The following is a 20,266-nucleotide window of genomic DNA, read 5'->3' as shown; positions in this document are numbered from 1 at the left end:
TACAGGGACACAAACACAGAGAGGATCAATTTCCAGAATGTGCTACTTCTAAAACCATCACCATGGAAATCCTAAAGCACATTAAACAGAACAGCATTCTGGATCAGACAGTGAAGGTGATGCTATGATCTAGCAAGGCTGGTGGAGAGCAAAAGACAAGACACAGGAGAAAAGATCCCAAGACTTCCACCACATGGACACTGCAGGCAGTAGCATGCATCACTCTTTCTTTGCAAATGCTTAAGCATAGATCCAGACAGTTTGATAAATGAGTAGTATCACCGGGAACACTGAGGAAGATGATTAGGGAGTGGAATAATTGATATACGAGGAGAGAGATTTTCGAAAAATCTAATTATAGAGCAGCCCAGCCAAACGATGAGTTCGCTGAGAAAGTGCAGATGTATTTCTAGGTTTGCACTCCGAACAAAAGCCCCAGAGCAGAATGAGAACAAAATGAGTCGTTCCAACAGGATGTGAGTAGGAGTGAAAGGAAGAAATTAAAAAATGGCAAAGTCGAGAGCCAGTATCGGGGCGGAATTCCTCACAGGAGAACGTATGACTCTACGAAGTTTCTACCTTTTGCCCGGCAGTCTCATTTTCACAGAGAGGACTTGGAAACTGACCCAGTTACGCTCTGCTACGCCTCTCCCTTGGCCTGATGAGCTGGCCAGAGAGGCTCTGTCATTTCCAATCAGTGTGATTGTTTAATGCAAACAACTCTGTGTTCACGATAAGAGGATGGTTAGAATAAACATAGAAAATACTCCAAAGTTCAAATGTGTTGAACAGCCTCCAAAATTTGGCTAAAGGAGTGACTTTCTCCAGGGACACCTTGAAAGAATGCTGCAGACACCATTCTCTACACACTGGTCTTCTCCACTCCATTAAGAAACACGATCCCTTGTTCCAATGTCCAACCACTTCTCCTCAAGGCTTTCCAGAGCCCTGGGTGAGAGACTCACAGAGGCAGTGCCCGGCTCTGTGCCTGTGTATGAGCCTCAAGCAACCAAAGCTTGACATTAAGCCAAAGCTACGAAGGGCGGAGAGGTGGTTTCATCTAACGTGGGCTGCGGGGTCAAAATTAGAAAAAGGCACAAGTGGGCCAGAGTGACACCTTCAGTTTGCAACCCTCTAATTTAGAAAAATGGCTAAATGGGTTCTATTGCATCATTCCAGTCTCCAAAGAAGTGAAAAATTCTTCACCCAAGAGACCACCTGCTCCCATTTCTAAAATCATATCCTTTGGTCTCCATCTTAGTGCCTGTACTCTATCAAGTCCATTAGCATTTCATCTTTTCCTTTCGTTTCTTGGAAAAATATAATGTTTTGGGGAAGCTGGGCAAAAATAAGGGGCAAGTTCAGCCTCCTTTCAGTGATGTCTCCAAATGGAACCAAAGAAAATATTTCCATCTGGGGTGAAGACGGTTCCCAAAGATTCCTTTGATGCCATCACGGTAGCTGGTATGATCACATTTACAGATAAATTAAGGTGCTATCATTTCTGCATTTATAATTACTTATTTTTCTTAAAAAAATTAATTTTTTAATATTTAAAAATATTTTTGACTAAAAAATATGAAATAAATTAAGTACAAAATTAAAATCTCTTTTTGGTGCTTATGTGTGCTATCAATAGAGATGATTGAAATAGACGGATAATGAACAGATCACTAAATAAGATTATATACGTGTGTATATTTCTATGTATTTGTGATCATACTATACAAAATTTTATAACCTGTATCTGCATTTTTCAACTATAGTATATTTTCAGCATTGTACTATAAATTTTTTCCTAACATCTAATTTTTAATGACTGAATACTATTTGATTTTTTGTATATACCATTACTTCATGAACAAGCTATGGTTCAATTTTTAAGTCATTTCTAATCTTTTAGTATTAGAAACAATGTTGTCACAAATATCCATGTATATTAATGTTTATAAATATATATAATTTTTTTTTTTTTTTTTGACAGAGTCTTGCTCTATCACCAGGCTGGAGTGCAGTGGTGCGATCCCGGCTCATTGCAACTTCCGTTTTCTGGTTTCAAGCAATTCTCCTGCCTGAGCCTCCTGAGTAGCTGGGATCACAGGCACACACCACCACGCCTGGCTAATTTTTCTGTATTTTCAGTAGAGACGGGGTTTTGCCATGTTGGCCAAGATGGTCTCAATCTCTTGACCTTGTGATTCGCCCACCTCAGCCTCCCAAAGTGCTGGGACTACAGGCGTGAGCCACCGTGCCTGGCTTTGATCATTTTAAATAAGAGTTTTAATAGTGAAATTTCTGGGTCAAATGAATTAAACAGTTTTATAGCTTTTAATGTGCATTGATGGCTTTAGTGTATGAACAGATCTGTTTAACCACAGCCTTCATAAAACTTACCATATTTTTTAGTGTACACACAAATGTATGTACACTGCATTACTGGTTTGATGTTTCAATTAAACTACATAAATTAAGATTATAAACTTTTATTTTACTATTCAATTATGTATTATTGAGAATATTAATATATGGGATATATTTATATAAACATAACAAAATGCTTCATTATATGTAAAACTATATATATTTAAATGATCTGTATTTTATATATTAAATTACAAAGGCATTCTATTATAGATTTATAAATTATAAATGTACATATATTTATATATTTGTGTGTGTGTGTGTGTGTGTGTGTGTGTGTGTGTGTGTATTGGGGGGTTGCAGGGGCTTGGGGAGACAGGATCTCTGTCTGCTACCCAGGATAGAGTGCAGTGGCAAAATCATAGCTCACTGCAGCCTGGAACTCTGAGGCTCAAGCAATCCTCCGGCCTCAGCCTTTTGAGTAGCTGGTACTACAGGCACATGCCATCACACAGAGTTAATTTTTTTTTTCTTAGAGACAGGGTCTCACTCTGTTGCCCAGGCTTGGTGTCATACTCCTGGCCTCAAGCAATCTTTCTGCCTTGGCCTCCTAAAGCTCTGGAATTACTGCACCCAGCCCATGTGTTCATATGTTATTATAAATAAAATAAATTACTTCCTCAATGTTAGGTAATAATGGAGGAAGATTTCCCAATGTATATAAAGTTAAAAAGTAACAGCAAAATTTACAACAGAGGCAAGCAAAGGATGCCTGACCCAGGATTTCCGAGGCCACTCTGGTAGAGTTTTCTGTCATTCACAACTGTTGTAGTTCTTTGTCTTTCTACTTCAGAAAGAACAACATAATCCCTGGCTTCTTATAAATTATTGTGATTCTAGTTGCATTAATCTCTTTGACTTCTTTTCTCCATTCAGGGTCATTATCACAAGCCTTTGGTCTCTGTCACAAATTAACTTTTTGTTGTATCCATTCTGCTTCTATCCTGTTAATTTCATTTAAAAGCAGAATTTGTGTTCTCAATTTCTTTTTTCTCTCGTTTTGTTTTGTTTTTTTTAGATGAAGTTTTGCTCTTGTTGCTGAGGCTAGAATGCAATGGTGCAAGGCTCACTGCAACCTCCGCCTCCCAGGTTCAAGTGATTCTCCTGCCTCAGCCTCACAAGTAGCTGGGATTACAGGTGCCTGCCACCACACCCAGATAAGGGACAGAATGCCTCCTCAAGTGGCTCCCTGACCTCTGTGTATCCTGATTGGGAGTCACCTCCCAGCAGGGGCTGACAGACACCTCATACAGGAGAGCTCTGGCTGGCATCTGGCGGGTACCCTTCTGGGACGAAGCTACCAGAGGAAGGAACAGGCAGCAATCTTTGTTGTTCTGCTGGTGATTCCCAGGGAAGCAAGTGTAGTGGACCTCCAGTAAACTCCAGAAGACCTGTAGCGCAGAAGTCTGACCATGAGAAGGAAAATTAGCGAACAGAAATAGTTTCAACGTCAACAGAAAGGATGTCCACTCAGAGATCCCATCCAAAGGTCACCAACTTCAAAGACCAAAGGTAGATAAATCCACAACGATGGAAAGAAACCGGCTCAAAAAGGCTGATATCTCCAAAAACCAGAACGCCTCTTCTCCTTCAAGGGATCACAACTCCTCACCAGCAAGGAACAAAACTGGATGGATAATTAGTTTGATGAATTGGCAGAAGCAGGCTTCAGAAGGTGGGTAATAACAAACTTCTCCGAGCTAAAGGAGCATGTTCTAACCCTATGCAAGGAAGCTAACAACCTTGAAAAAAGGTTAGACAAAATGTTAACTACAATAACCAGCATAGAGAAGAACATAAACTACTTGATGGAGCTGAAAAACACAGCACGAGAACTTCGTGAAACATACACAAGTTTCAATAACCAAATTGAGCAAGCAGAAGAAAGGATATCAGAGATTGAAGATCAACTCAATTAAATAAAGTGAGAAGGGAAGATCAGACAAAAAAGAATGAAAAGACATGAACAAAGCCTCTGAGAAATATGGGATTATGTGAAAAGACCTAATCTACATTTGATCGGTGTACCTGAAAATGACAGGGAGAATGAAACCAAGCTGGAAAACACTCTTCAGGATATTATCCAGGAGAACTTTCCCAAGCTAGTAAGGCAGGCCAACACTCAAATTCGGGAAATACAGAGAACAGCACAACAAAGATATTTCTTGAGAAGAGCAACTCCAAGACACATACTCATCAGATTCACCAGAATTGAAATGAAGGAAAAATTGCTAAGGGCAGCCAGAGAGGAGGTCTGGTTACCCACAAAGGGAAGCCCATTAGACTCACAGCAGATCTTTTGGCAGAAACCCTACAAGCCAAGAGAGAGTGGGGGTGAATATTCAACATCCTTAAAGAAAAAAATTTTCAACCCAGAATTTCATATCCAGCCAAACTAAGCTTATAAACAAAGGAGAAATAAAATCCTTTACAGACAAGCAACTGCTGAAAGATTCTGTCACCACCAGGCCTGCCTTACAAGAGTTCCTAAAGGAAGCCCTAAACATGGAAAGGAACAACCAGTACCAGACACTGCAAAAACATACCAAATTGTAAAGACCATTGACACTATGAAGAAACTGCATCAACTAATGGGCAAAACCACCATCTAATATCAAAATGGCAGGATCAAATTCACACATAACAACATTAACTTTAAATGTTCAGTCATCTTTTTTATCAGCTCATTTTGCTGTTATAGCATCCTATCCTTGTGAGCTTGAGTCATTGAATTTGTGATATCCTGAAATTCTTCTACACTCCAAAGCAGTTGTAGGAAGTTTGCATTTGTTTCTTGGGTAATGTTTTCTCCAGCTTAAATTATTCATCTGTCTTTTGTACGCCTTCTTGCTTATATCTTTTAGAGGGGTTTTGCCCCTACATTGTTACTTTCTATGTTAACTAGGACACTCCTTTCTATATATTTTATTTATTCTACACAAATATGGTTAATTTATCTGTATGTTCTTTGATACCTTATTAGCTTCCCCTCAGATGTTCAGTTGGAGGTGTGGATATTGTAAGTTATGTCTGTCTTTACACAGCGTGAATAAGTATGTCTGCTTCTATGCAGCCTGTAGGAAGAGGAAGAGGGAACCCAGGTGGGCCTGGAGCTGGTTGTAGTGCATTTACCTAGGTAGAATTGCCACTTTTTAAAAAGTCAACCCAAGAAACAGTTGTATCAAACAAACAAAAATAATAATTTTTTAAAATAATATAGATGTTATTACTTTAACATAAAATATGAATAGATGTTTATTTGAAATTACATATTATTTATTATTTACTTTTCTATTATATAAATGCTAATATTTAAACAACAAAATAAGACTAAAAGTGGCGGTTCGTAGTAATTAATAGGTATAAACAAATATGTGAGAAAAGTGAAATGATAATTTTATAATTTTTTCTGTTCTTTAACAGAACAATTTATTTAACTCTTTTTAAATTCTCCTGAATATTAAAGAGATGCTATATATTCATCATACTATATTAACATATATTTTAAGGTGCATAATACAACACTTTTAAAAAAGAGAACATAAATATAATTGAACTAATTAAACATGTATTATTACCACTATGTAATGAAAAATAACAAGTCTATTTTAGTCCTATAATACATAGGAAAATTTTAATCTTCCTTCTCTAATGATACTTCTCTCAAATGCCTGCATTCTTTAGGACATCCTTCTTTTCTTTTACGTAGGCAAAACTGATATAGCAAGTGTAACATTACTTTGCCTTGTAGCTCTGCTCTCATTCAGCCTGTATTACATGGCTGCCTGGTGTCAGCTGAGCATGGTAATGCAAGGTGATGTATATCCTCTGCACAAAAGCATTTGTGCCTGGACATCTTATTCTATTTGTGTGTTGCTGTAAACGAAGACGTGAGGCTGGGTAATTTACACAGAAAAGAGATTTATTTTGCTGATAGTTCTGCAGAAGCATGGAGCCAGTATCTACTTCTGGTGAGGGCTTCCAGAAGCTTCCTCTGATGGCAGAATATGCAGAGATCACCATGGTGAGAGAAGCAGTGAGAGAAAGAGAAAGAGGAGGAGGGAAGTGCCAGGCTCTTTTATAACAACCAGCTCTTATGGGAACTAATGGAATGAGAACTGACTCATTACCATGAGGACAGCACCAAGATGTTCATGACAGATCTACCCCCGTAACCCAGACGCCTCCTACCAGACCCCACCTCCAACACTGAGGATACAATTTCAACATGAGATTTTGAGGGGTCAAACATCCAAACTATAATGAAGGAATACTTAGTATTTTACTGACTTGCGACAACAGACTTTTAGATATGTAGGATTCGTTTTCATCCAAAAATCTCCACCCACTTTTTATTTACAGGCTTGTTACTATGGACCAGCTTGCTGTCTGTCCATCAGGTCTTTTGCGTCTTTAAATGTGTGCATAAGTTCTCCATGTCTAAAATGGCCATGATTTTAAGATATTCCAAAGTTAAACCTTCCTCAGGGCAAATGGTTTGAAAGCACAGAAAGTCATCTAAACTTGTGAAATCAACATTGTACTCTAAATATGTTACAAATTTAGTAAGGAAATTGAGAAAGTTCTGTTTAATTTGGTTGCCCTTTTCATTGACATTTTCTGAATTCTGAAGCTGTCTTATTTCCAAAAATTGAGTCTTTTTCTCCATATAATTGTTTGTCACAACCTACAACTATCCACGTACAGTTAATTCATCCTTTTCTTGGATACTTATGTTTCTTCAAAGATTAAACAGCTTCAGAGAAACAGCATATACATCTCAGTTTTACAGTACTTTTTTTGCCCCATTTTCATCCTCGGTGCATTTCCAAATTAGGGGAGATTTCTTCTTGTCTCACACTTTAAAAATAGTTTACTGCAGGCCAAAGTTTGAAAATCTTTTCTATGGCCAGCAACAGTATATCAAGATGTACAATCTTGTAGGCACATGTCTAAGAAGCTATCACTTTCCGTTTTTACAAAGTCAAACATGTTGTTAATTGCTTCTGCATGTTTTAAATGTTTTAACTTCAAAGTGAACAGGAACTTTTATTACGAAAGCCTCAATCCACAAGGGCTTCCTTGTGGAAAGGGGCAAATCACACCCCTTTTCAGCAGTGTTGTGTTCAAGATATGCAAGACAGTTAGCAGATAATATATTTCTATTTTCTCTAGTAAAAAATTTACAGCCTGAATAGAATTTGTTAAAAATCTGTATTAGTTATATCTGCCAAGTCTGCAGGCAGATGAGGAAAGTATAATATGAATTTGGACAAGATTATCAACAATCTTTTGTTTTATGTTTTCTGTAGCTCCATTAAAATCTTTACAAAAATAAAGAAGATGATTTCAAACTCTACTTTTTCACATCTAAGAGCTAGGGGAAACTTTTTATTCCTGACACATTACTCAATACTGAAGAGAGCATGATTAATAAGAACGGACAGGATCAGCTCTATAACGTGAGGGGCCAACAGATCAAAATGGCCCCTTTTTGTCAACCACAGACTATTTTAATTACGACCTGTGAATCAGGAAATGTAACTTCCTCAGTTTCACAGAAGATTCAAAGAAACCATATGATAAATGTGTGCACATTCATGCCATGTGCCCAAGCTAATTCAGTAGCCACCATTTTTAACCAAGCACTGGTATCATTTGAGAGATGACAAAACGTTACATTGTCTTAGAAGTACTTGTATCTTTTCCTAATCTGGACCTTTCTGTACTCTATCTACTAGAAATGCCTTGAAGAAATGCATGTGGATGATGCTTTACTTAATTTCCAACCCAGAATACCTGAGGTTGGAAGGAAATAAAACAATGTAAAAGCAAGCAGTGTTTTGAGCAAGTGCTTCGGAAAGATGGTGACTTCAAACGTCAGTACAGATAGCTATGTTCGCCAACCAAGGGACAGGATGTGCTACACCTTGGGACAGTACATTGGTTGAGCTGTGAAAGTTGTAGTCACGTGACCTGCATATCATCTTGACAGTTTAGAGAAGCCCTGTTGGGGGATGAAGGGCAGTATTCTCTATGAAAACTTGTTAAATTCAATCCATTGCTCTGGGCCCTGATATGCATCTTTCCACTTAAATCTCAGAACAGCGCCATAGGACAAGCACTATTATGCCTATTTTTAAGGTATAAAAATTGAGGCTCAGCAGCATTAATAAAGCTGCTTAAGGTCAATAAAAGAGAGGGAGCCCGCTCTTGAACCGAAATCCGTGACGTCTGACCTCATGTTATTTTCAATAGTTTGAGGGGCTTTCAATACATCTTGTTTCAAGTCCTGGAATCCTAGAGAAGGTAATGGGGCAGACAAGTTTCAAGTCAGAACTCTGAAGTTTTACCTATAGCTTCCAAAAAGGCGACTCTTACCTGTGTTGTATTTTGGAATTTCATATAAGAATTCATTTGAAAAAGGAAGTGGGGATCTTCCCCTTTTGAAAATATTGTAAAGAAATCAGCCTGTAACAATGTAAAGCAATGTCCTTCCTTCTTCCATGCCCTTTTTTATTGCTGATACTATGGACAATCTGGTTAACAGATGTGTGGATATGTGTTGGTTTTCATCCCGATGTGCGTTTATAGCATAGTTCAGATGTTTTTGCTTAAACGCAAAAAGGAAGATGCAGTTACAAGTGCTTTAAATTTGTTTGCTACAGACTTAGTATCAATAATAGACTAATGTCCTCAAATTATTGATGAAAATAAGCATAGCCTGGGGCTGGATGACTTGAAAAACCAGTGTGCATTGTATAATGAAAAGAGTGTGGGATTTAGTCAGATACTCTGCCTTTAACTTTATTCTGGTATGGCCTTGTCTGTGTTACCTAACTTCTCTCAGGCTCTGTTTGCTCATTTGTAAAACAGCAGCATAAAAGCCAATTTCACAGTGATGTGAAAATTAAATAAGAGAATGTACATAAAAAGATCTGACACATTTGGGGGTTCCCAATTGATCTCCATTTTTACTAGCATTGATGGATCAAATTCTTGAAAGTAATGATAGCTTCTGTGAGATTTACCTGCAAGAGGCCTTTATGGCATCCAGAGGGCTCTGTGTCAGCCCGGCTCTCAAGAATAAAACAGCACTCCCAGAGCAAACATTTTGACAGGTCCACAGCAGATCTGTCCTCACGTTTAACACAACACTTGAAATGGTGGCTTGAAAGACCTGGAGCATTCGTAGCACAAAAGAAAAATCTTTACACTGACATTGACTTCTCCATTGTTCACTTTTACTGATCATGACATGAGGTCCAGAGACTCGTACTGAAATGCATGACATTTTCTTTTTTTTTTTCCTTCAACTTTTAAGTTCCAGCGTACATGTGTAAGATGAGCAGGTTTGTTTCACAGGTAAACAAGTGTCATAGTAATTTGCTGCGCAGATCAGCCCATCACCTAGGTGTTATGCCCAGCACGCATGAGCTATTCATCCTGATGCTCTCCCTCCCCACGCCCACTCACGCCCCCAGCAAGCCCTAGTCCACGCCCTCCCCTCCATACATAGTTTATTTAATTCCATAATGGCATATGTTCTCATCATTCCGCTTAGAAGTAAGAACAGAACGCACGAGATTTTCAAACCCATCTTGGGAGACAGCAAATACACCTTCTCCCAAAGATTTGAATGAACTCAACTGTTCAAATCCTGGACACCCATAAACCAGTTCTAGCCAGGAAGTCACACCCTTAGGAACTACTTCAAAGGTAATTTTCAAAAACAAACGCTGGCCTTGAGGGAGAAAAACTATTTTTACTTTAGAGTCTTCTTTTTAAGAAACTAGAAATGATTTTAGGACTCCCTTTTTAAGCTGTTTGCCCTCTTGAGACCAAAAAAAAGAGAAGAGAACGTGTATAAAAGTCCATGGAAAATCAAATCAAAAGTCTCTTAACAATTGCCTTCCAAAATACACTCTCCTATCTCTGCTTTAAGAAGCAGAAATACTATTGACTCTATGACTAATTATTCAATGAACTCGTTTCAGCCTTTATCACAACTCTAATAAGAAAAAGAATACTACTAGGATGCTACTTGGAATGAACATTTGTCCCTACCACCAACAAAATTTAAGAAGTCAATATTTGGGTTCTCCCAACAATAGAAAGAAAAAGCAGCAAATTGAATTTTTAAAAAGCAATTTTCTTTGCATTTCTTGGAAATCACATCTCTATCAATAAGAAGACATTGTAATACTTTATCTCTTTCTGTCTTAAGCAGTGTGTATGCCAGCTTGTGCTGTGGCAATCTGGAGCTGTAGTACCCATGGCTACCAAAAGATGGCGGTAGGGAAGACGTGCTCAGGACTAGTGGGTGGCTGCCATTTGGAACTGACTTTCATGGTTCTCTGTCTCATTGACCCTTGATCTTGTTTCAGAATAATCATTTTTGGCGTTCCCTCTTATCCTTTTATACTTTAGTTCTGTAGTTTATTTAATTCCATAATAGCATCATCTAATTGGGGGATTACCTTGGTATTAGCTCTGAAAAGTATTTTTGGGGGATTCATTTGGCCTGAAACACCACATAAAATGTGATTTTATTATGTATGATGAGTATTACTATGATTAGGGTGGACCATTTTCAAAAACAAATTAGTTCAGCCTCAAGGAAACAGAGGCCTGAAGCTGGCTGTTTCCTCTTTAGAGCCCTTGGGCTCCAGTAAAACCATCCACTGCACATGTTTTATTTATTCTAGTCATTTAATCATCTCTGTTTTTAAATTTGAGGGAAAAAGTCATCATACTACAGCATGGTGTGGCAAAAATAAATTTGCATAGGACATCAGGAGACCTGGAATCTTCTCTGAGCTTTTCTACTTTACTTGTGTAAATTACAGGACATCACCTATTTTGGACTCATTGTCCCTGACTATAAAGTGAGGGTACTGGATTGAGTACCTTCTAGTTTTTCGTTTGTATAAAACATTTAAAAAGTCTATGGAATTAAAAAACTTACTGCTATCTGCTATGTCACAAAGTCAAAATTTGTTGTTTTTTTTTTTTTAACCCTTTAAAAGTCCCGTAGAAATATTCAAACAGCAAACATTTTAGCAGTCCTGAGAAACAGAAATGGAAACCCAAAGTAAAATACTTAGAAGACTCTCTGATAGCCGGAGCTGAGACAGAGGCATCAGGAAATACTAGAGAAATCCCCTAACCCAGAGAAACAAGAACTCAACATCAAAATCACTTAAGAATCTTTCAGAGAAGCATGAGTTTGATTACCTTCCTCCTTAGCACACCTCAAGGTTTGCTCTTGATGACACACACCTGAGAATTAGTCATGCTAGGGAGCATCATATCAGTGATACGGAAATAAAATAACAACATCAGTTGCTATGGGTATAGACCTGTTCCACTGCACTCCTTCCCCAGGTTGCCACATGTAAACTGATAAAATTGTTACTACTAGGGTTTCTTTTTTGCTTCTTTTATTCTGACCTTAGAGATCCCCCTATGAAAGTGGAGTGGAGACCTATATCAGACTCCAACATAATCCAATGTGACTGTTATTAATTAAAACTAATACTGAGAGAACAGATCTGCTTCTGCAATGCTGAAATAGCACGAAAAACGATTCCTTAGTTCAAAACAAAGAGGCGATCGATTTTCCAAACATTCAAGAGGTAGCTTCCTGTGAAGCAGAGTAAGTTTGATACTTTGTGGTAGGCAGTGAACGGCAGACAGGACAAAGCAGAAAACTGAATTATTCGAGTTGTAAACAAACACACGGAATTTTCCTAGAATGCAGAAAACCTAAGATGACAAAGAGAAAGGAAGAGAAGGGAAAGAGAAGAAGAGAGGAAAAGAGGAAGAGGAGCAGGGAGAAGAACAAGTAAACAGGGTATAGAGACGAGAGCCTGAACTGGTTTGTGCCTTTCTCTCCCATTAACACCCATCTCAAACGTTACCTTATATTAATATCCGACCAATTATTTGTGCCACAGAAACCAGTCCATTTCTTGCTTTAAGCATTTTCTAATGCTTTTATTCTCTGCTCGAAAAACCCTTCTCTAATTTTATTCCCTCTCTTCCCATCCCCAATACTGATGAGTTAAATCTACCTCATCTGTCAAAACGTCCCTCAATTCCTTTTCAAATGAATGAATGCATGATCTAATCACTGATGATGGTCTTGTTTGTTACAATGCTTGTCTGTAGCCAGACAATCAAAGAGAATATATTTTAGACTAGATAGTACTGAAATTATTTTCATTTAATTTTAATTTTTATAATTATAAAAGTAATTCTAATGTTACAGAAAAAAATAAAGTTAAATAACTAGTTATTGGTATTCTTCTTTAAAGATTTTACTGGACATATTCTTTAATGTAAATAAAACTTTTTAATTTTTTTCACCTATGTATTGACTTATTATTGGCATACGATAAGTTATACACATTTAAAGTGTACAACTTGATGAGATTTCACGTATGTGTATACCTTTGAAACATCACCACAATCTAGATAATGAATATCAATATCCTCCTTAAGTTTTCCTCTTTCTTCTTTATAATTCCTCCCTCCTTCTCCACATTTACCTCCAACCTCCATCTCCAGACAGTCATTCGTCTTCTTTTTCTCACTATAGTCTATTTTACATTTTCCGGAATTTAACACAAATGGAATAATAGAGTATATACTTTTTTGTCTGACATCTTTCACTCAGCATAATTATTCTGAGATTATCCATGTTGTAGCATATATCAATAATTTTCTCTTTTAATTGCTGAACAATATTCTATTGTATGGAAATATCACAGTTTATCTATTCACCAATTGATAGATACGATTCTTTCCAATTTTCAGCTATTACAAATAAAGCTGCAATGAACATTTGTAAGTGAGTCTTTGTAAGGATATCTGCTTTCACTTCTATTGTGTAAATAAATACCTAGAAGATGAATGGCTGAATGATATGATAGGTGTATGTTTAATTTTTAAGAAACTGCCAGACTGTTTTCCAAAGTGGTTGTACCATTATTACATTCCCGCCGGCAAAGTGTGTATTCATGCTCTTCTTTGCCAGTTCTCGTGATGGTCAGTTTTTTAAATTCTAACCGTTTTAAGAGTACATAATGGTATCATATTCCAGTTTAAGTATGCATTTCCCTAATGAATCATGATGTTGAGCATATTTTATATGTGCATATTTGCTATCTGCTTATCTTCTCTAGTGACATATCTGTTCCAATCTTTTGTCCATTTTTAATTGGATTGTTCTTTTCTATTATTTAACTGTTCTTTGTATAAACAGAATAAAACTTTTTTACAAGGTACATGATTGGCAAATATTGTCTCCCAGCATGTAGTCTGTATCTTCATTCTCTTAAAAGTCCCTTCTGAGGTACAGAAGTTTGTAATACTGATAAAGTCCAGTTTATCAGTTTTTTTACTCTATGGATTGTGCTTTTACTCCTGTTATTTAAATAATTTTTTTGCCTAGGTAGAGATCACAAACTCTATTTCTCTATTTATGTCTTCTTTCATCTGTGTCAACATTGTTTTGTAGCTTACAGCATACAGGTCTTTTTCATCTATTGGCAGATTTATCCCTAAGTTTTTACATTTATATTGCTATTGTAAACTGTATTGTTAAAAATTTTCAATGATTTATTTCCAACAATTTTTTTGCACTATGTAGAAATATAATTTTTTATATGCTGATCTTGCATCCTGGAACCTTGGTAAACTCATGTATTATTAGTTCTTATAACTTTTTGTGTATAGTTTCCGTTAGAATTTCCACAAAGATAATCATCTGCAAATAGTTTTACATCTTTTTTACCCAGATGGATGTCACTTAGTTATTTTCCTTTCCTTATTTAACTGACTAGGACTCCAGTATAATGTTAAATAGATTTAATGAGAGTGGACATTCTAGTTTTGTTTCTGATCTTACTAGGGAAGCATTCAGTCTTTTACCATGAAGTATGATGTCACTTAACAGTTTTCATAGATGCGATTTATTGAGAAAGCTTCCTCCTATTTCTAATGTGTTAAGTTTTTATCAGGAAATGGTAGATCCTGTTAAATGCTTTTTCTGGGTCCATGAAGATAATCATATATTGTTGGGGATTTTTTATATAATAAATTATATTTAATGATTTCTACTCATTAAACCAGTCTTGCATTCATGTGACAAATATCACTCGATCTTGATCCTTTATTTATTGTCAATAACAATTTACTAAAATTGGGTTAAGATTATTTTCGTATCTGTTGTTAAGAGATATTGGTTGGGAGTTTTCTTTCTTTGTAAAGTCTTTGCCTGCTATTTGTATCAGGGTAGTGCTGGCTTCATTGAATAAGTTGGAAAATACTCTCTCTTCTTAAATTATCTCCAGGAGTTTGTACAAAATCACTATTATTTATTTTTAAATGTTTGGTAGAATTCACCAGGAAACCCATCTCAACTTAGACTTTTCTTTGTGGGGATAATTTAACCATACATTCAATACATTTACTAAATATAGGGCTATGTAGGTTATCTTTTTCTTCTTTGGTGAGCTTCCACTTCATCTAAGTTGTCCAATTTCGTGGACAAAATTGTTAGTAATATTCCCTTATTATCCTTCGCATAGCTACAGAAATTGTAGCAATTTTGCCTCTCATTTCTGATACTGGTCATTCGTGTCTTCTCTCTTTTTTTCTTATCAGTCTGGATTAGAGTTTTTTTGTTTGTTTGCTTTTTGAGATGGAGTCTCCTTCTGTCCTCAGGCTGGAGTGTAGTGGTACAATCTCAGCTCACTGCAAACTCCAACTCTCTGGTTCAAGCAATTCTCCTGCCTCAGACTGCCGAGTAGCTGGAACTACAGGCACGCGCCACCACACTCAATTTTTTTTTGTATTTTTAGTAAAAAGGGGTTTTACCATGTTGGCCAGGATGCTCTCAATCTCCTGACCTCTTGATCTGCCCACCTCAGTCTCCCAAAATACTGGGGAGCCACCGTGCCTGGCCTGGATTGGAGTTTTATCAATCTCAAAGAATCAACTTTTGATTAATTGTTTATTTTTTTCTGTTTGCAATTTTATTTATTCCTATTCTGATTTTTCTTATTTCCTTCATTTTACTTGCTTTAGATTTCAATCTTCTTCATCTTTCTTATGAGGGAAGATGAGGTTGTTGATTACAGATCCTTCCATCTTTCTTCTTTTCTAATATTGCCCCTATTGTTCTATAAATTTCCCCCAACAATGTGGCATCCCAGAGATTTTAATATGCTGCTCATTTGCATTCAGTTCAAGATATTTTCTAGTTTCTCTTTTTATTTCTTCTTTGACCCATAGTTCTTTTAGAAGTACATTATTTAATTTTTAAATCTTGGGGACTCTTACAGAAACCTTTCTGTTGTTGATCATTTAATTCCCTTACTTTATATCATTTGAATTCTTATAAATTTATTCTGACTGGCTTTACGGTTCATAGTACTGTCTATCTTGGTAAAAATTCCATTGCAGGTGAAAAGAATGCATATTCTGCTATAGGTTGGTAAAGTATCCTATAAATATCAATTAAGCCACATTGATTGATAGTGTTATTTAAATCATCTATATTCTTACTGATTTTCTCTCTACTGATTCTGTCAATTATTCAGAGAGGGTTATTAAAATCTCCAACTGAAGTCATGGATATATCTATTTTTTCTTGCAGTTCTATCAGTTTTTACATCAATTATTTTGAAACTCCATTATCAGGTGCATAAACATTTAGGGCTTTTATTTGCTCCTAATAAACTGACCCTTCATTATTATAAAATTACTTTTTTATACCTGGCAATATTTTATGCTCTGAAATCTACCTTATTTGCCATTACAAAAAGCTCCCTGGCTTTCTTTTGATTAGCATTAGCTTGGTATATCTTTTTCATCCTTTTACTTTTAACCCTCTTGAGTCTTTATACTTAAAATGTGTTTATACACAGTCCTGAGTGGAGGGACTTCCAGATGGCTACCTGGAGGCACTCAGGGAATCTCTGAGGCAGGGAAGAAGAGGGAAGCTAAGCATCTGGCCTGGCCAGGATTGGAACCAGCTCCGTGTCAGAAGAAACTCCCCAGTGCAGGGAAAAGGTGAGCAAAGGATCCCCATCTTTCCGCATTCCCACAGACTTTTGCAATCCTAGCTTCAGTAGAGCTCCTGAGCCCTCATGGGCCCTGAGACTAGTATATGAAGCTGCCTAGAGTTCATACCATGAAATTGCTTCCGAGATGTATTTCCTGCTGGATCCCCACACTCCTCAGACACAAGCAGCTGTAGCACACAGCCATTTTAAGAGCCCAGGACCCACCAGACTATATCCTGCCCTAAGGCCCAACAGACCCTGCATTTCCACATCCATAGAACTCCACTGATATCACCTTACGTCCACCAAGTAGGATGGCTGGACCCAGTATTGCAACCAGGTGCCCAACACTCTAGCCCATGCAATGTCCTACAGCCCAGGGAATGGCAGTGCAATGCACCTGGGAAGCTGCCTCCAGGACAAAGGGAGCTGAAGCATGCACTCCCAAGAGCCTGAGAGCCACCTGCCTGGAGCTGCTGCCACAGACAGCAACCCTGCACCCCCAGACACAGACACTTTGCACATGCATGTGCTTTCAGCAGGCTTGGAGATTGGTCTGTCTGGGAGCCTTCCTGCGGCCTGGGGACAAGCCTGTCCTCGCCACTACTACCACCATGACCACACCATCTAGGGACCTGCAGATCAGTGAGTGTTGCTTGCCACTTCGGATGCTTATGTGCACCATCAGCAGGCCTCAGGACAGGTCAGCCCCACTTGGCATCACTCCCCACTAGCACAGTCAGGGAACCTGGAGATTAATCTGTTCTAACCACCACTGACCCTACTGGAGAGATAGATTCCAATACACTAATAGATGGGGACTTCAACATCCCACTCTCAGCATTGGACAGATAATCTAGACAGAAAATCAGCAAAGAAAACATTGGATTTAAACTGCACTTTAGAACATATAGACCTGACAGACATTTACAGAACATTTCACCAAACAACCGCAGAATACACATTATTCTCATCAGCACCTGAAACATTCCCCAGGACAGACCTTATGTTAGGCCACAAAAATGAGTCTCAGCAAATTTTAAGCATCAAAATCTTATCAACTATCTTTTCAGATCACAATGGAATAAAACCAGAAATCAGTAATAAAAGGAAATTTAGAAATACATGGAATTAAACAACACGCTCCTGAATGGCCATTGGGTCAAGGAAGAAATTGAGAAGGAAATTTAAAAATTCTTCAAATAAATGAAAATTTTGTAAAAATACAAAATACTAAAATCTGGAATACAGTACAAGCAATGCTAAGAGGGAAGTATAGAGCAAAAAAAAAAAAAAATGCCTATGTCAAAAAAGCGGAAAGATTTCAAATCAACGACCTAGTGATGTACCTCAAGGAACTAGAAAAGCAAGAACAAACCAAGCCCCAAATTAGTAGAAAGAAAGGAATAATAAAGATCAGAACAGAAGTAAATGAAATAAAGAGTAAAAAAATTACAAAGGATCAATGAATTGAACAGTTTTTTTGGAGATAAATAAAGTCAATAAACTGCTAACTAACAAAAAAAGACAGAAGACCCAAATAAATAAAATCAGAAATAATAAAGGAGATATTACTCCTGATGCCACAGAAATACAACGAATTATTAGATACTCTTATCAACAACTATATGGTAGCAAATTAGAAAACCTGGAGGAAGATGAAGAATCCCTGGATACATACAATCTATCAAGATTGAACAAGTAAGAAATAGGAAATTTGAACCTACCAATAACGAGTATGAGATTGAACGAGTAATAAAAAGTCCCCCAACAACAAAAATTCAGGACCAGATGACTTTACTGATGAATTCTACCAAACTTATAAGGAAGAACTAACACCAATTATCTCAAATTATTCCAAAAAATTAAAGACAAAGGAGTTCTTCCTAACTCATTCTATGAATCCATCATTACCCTGATACTGAAACCAAACAAGGACACAACAAAAAAAGAAACTTACAGATCAATATCCCTACTGAACATAGATGCAAAAGTTCTCAAAAAAATACAGCAAACAAAATACTAGCAAACCAACAACACATAAAAAAAAAAAATACACCATGATCAAGGGGGATTTATCCCAGGAGTGCCAGAATGGTTCAACATATACAAATCAATAACTGACACATCACATAAACAGAATGGAAGATTAAAACCATATAGTCATCTGATAAAATTGAACATTCTTTCATGAGAAAAACTCTTAATTAGGCATAGTAGAAACATAATAAACATATTAAAAGCCACATGTGACAAACCCAGCTAACATCATAATAAATCGAAAAAAGCCTAGAGAATTTCCTCTGAGAACTGGAACACGGTAACAATGCTCACTCTCACTATTCATATTCAACATAGTACTTAAAGTTCCAGCCAGAACAATCTCTAGCAACAGAAAGAAAGAAAAGGCATTAAGACTGGAAAACAGAAAAGTCAAAATTGTCTCTCTTTTTATATGACATGATCTTATATATAGAAAAACCAAGACTCCACCAAAAGAACTCTTAGAACTGATCATTGCATTCAGTAAGGTCGCAAGATACAAAATCAACAAACAAATATCAGTAGTATTTCTACACACTAATAAAAAACTAGCTGAAAAATAAATCAAGAAAGCAATCCCATTTACAATAGCTACAAAAGATAAGAAAATGGCTAGAAATAAATTTAACCAAGAGGTGAAAGACCTCTAGAAGGAAAACTTCAAAACACTGATGAAGAAATTGAAAAGGACACAAACAAATGGAAAGACATCTATGCTCAAGGATTGGAAGAACTGATATTGTTAAAAGTAATCTTGAGACTCCAAAGCAATCTACAGATTCAATGCAATCCCCATCAAAATGCCAATGACATTCTTCACAGAAATAGGAAAAAACTTCCAAAATTCATACGAAACCACAAAAGACCCCAAAGAAAAAAAGAAGCCCCAAGCAAAAAGAACAAAGTTGGAGGCAGTACACCACCTGACTTCAAAATATACTACAAAGCTATAGTAACCAAATCAGTATGATACTATCATGGAAACAGACATATAGACCAACAGAGCAGAACAGAAAACCCAGAAAGATATTCACCAATTTACAGCCAATTAATTTTTGAAAAAAGAATCAAGAACATTCTTTGGGGAAAGGACACCCTCTTCAATAAATGGTGACGGGAAAACTGGATATCCATATGCAGAAGAATGAAACCAGACCCCTATCTCTCACCACATACAAAAATCAACTCAACATGGATTAAATACTTAAATATAAAACCCAAAACTATAAAACCACCTGAAGAAAACACAGGAGAAATTCTTTGGAACTTTGGTCTAGACAAATATTTTACGGCTAAGATCTTAAAAGCACAAGCAACAAAAACACAGACAAATGGGACTACATTAAACTAAAAAGCTTCTGTACAGAAAAGGAAACAATCAGCAGAATGAAAAGACAACCTGCTGAATGGAAAAAATACATATTTGCAAACTCTCTGGCAGGCGACTAATAATCGGACTACACAAGGAACCCAACTCAATAGCAAGAAAACAAATAATACCATTAAAAAGTAGACAAAAGCTTCTGAAAAAGCCTATATTGGTAGAGACATCTGAGAGCACTGATGAATGCCAACAGCTTAAGTGAGCAAAATAATAATAATAAAGTGGGCAAAGGATCTAAATAGACATTTATCAAAAGACACACAAGTCGCCAACAGATATATGAAAAAATGCTCACTATCATGAATCATCAAGAAAACACAAATCAAAACCATAGTGAGATATT

General features: G+C 36.8%; 1 protein-coding gene and 1 non-coding gene across 6 annotated transcripts in view; one reads left to right on the top strand and one right to left on the bottom strand.

The window, feature by feature from the left end:
- The window catches only part of AGBL1 (AGBL carboxypeptidase 1), a 945,533-nt gene that overhangs the window by 842,532 nt on the left and 82,735 nt on the right, over positions 1-20,266 (bottom strand). The gene's annotated exons all lie outside the window — the stretch shown is intronic.
- LOC120368242 (small nucleolar RNA SNORD74) lies at positions 20,053-20,123 on the top strand. The gene has a single exon (XR_005582432.2). It is a non-coding gene; the product is annotated as a small nucleolar RNA SNORD74 (small nucleolar RNA).

The sequence above is a fragment of the Saimiri boliviensis genome, chromosome 5 (assembly GCF_048565385.1).
Source record: "Saimiri boliviensis isolate mSaiBol1 chromosome 5, mSaiBol1.pri, whole genome shotgun sequence".
Classification (NCBI taxonomy): domain Eukaryota; kingdom Metazoa; phylum Chordata; class Mammalia; order Primates; family Cebidae; genus Saimiri; species Saimiri boliviensis.
The sequence above is the reverse complement of the archived record's forward strand: the minus strand, read 5'-3'. Positions and strand labels throughout refer to the sequence as shown.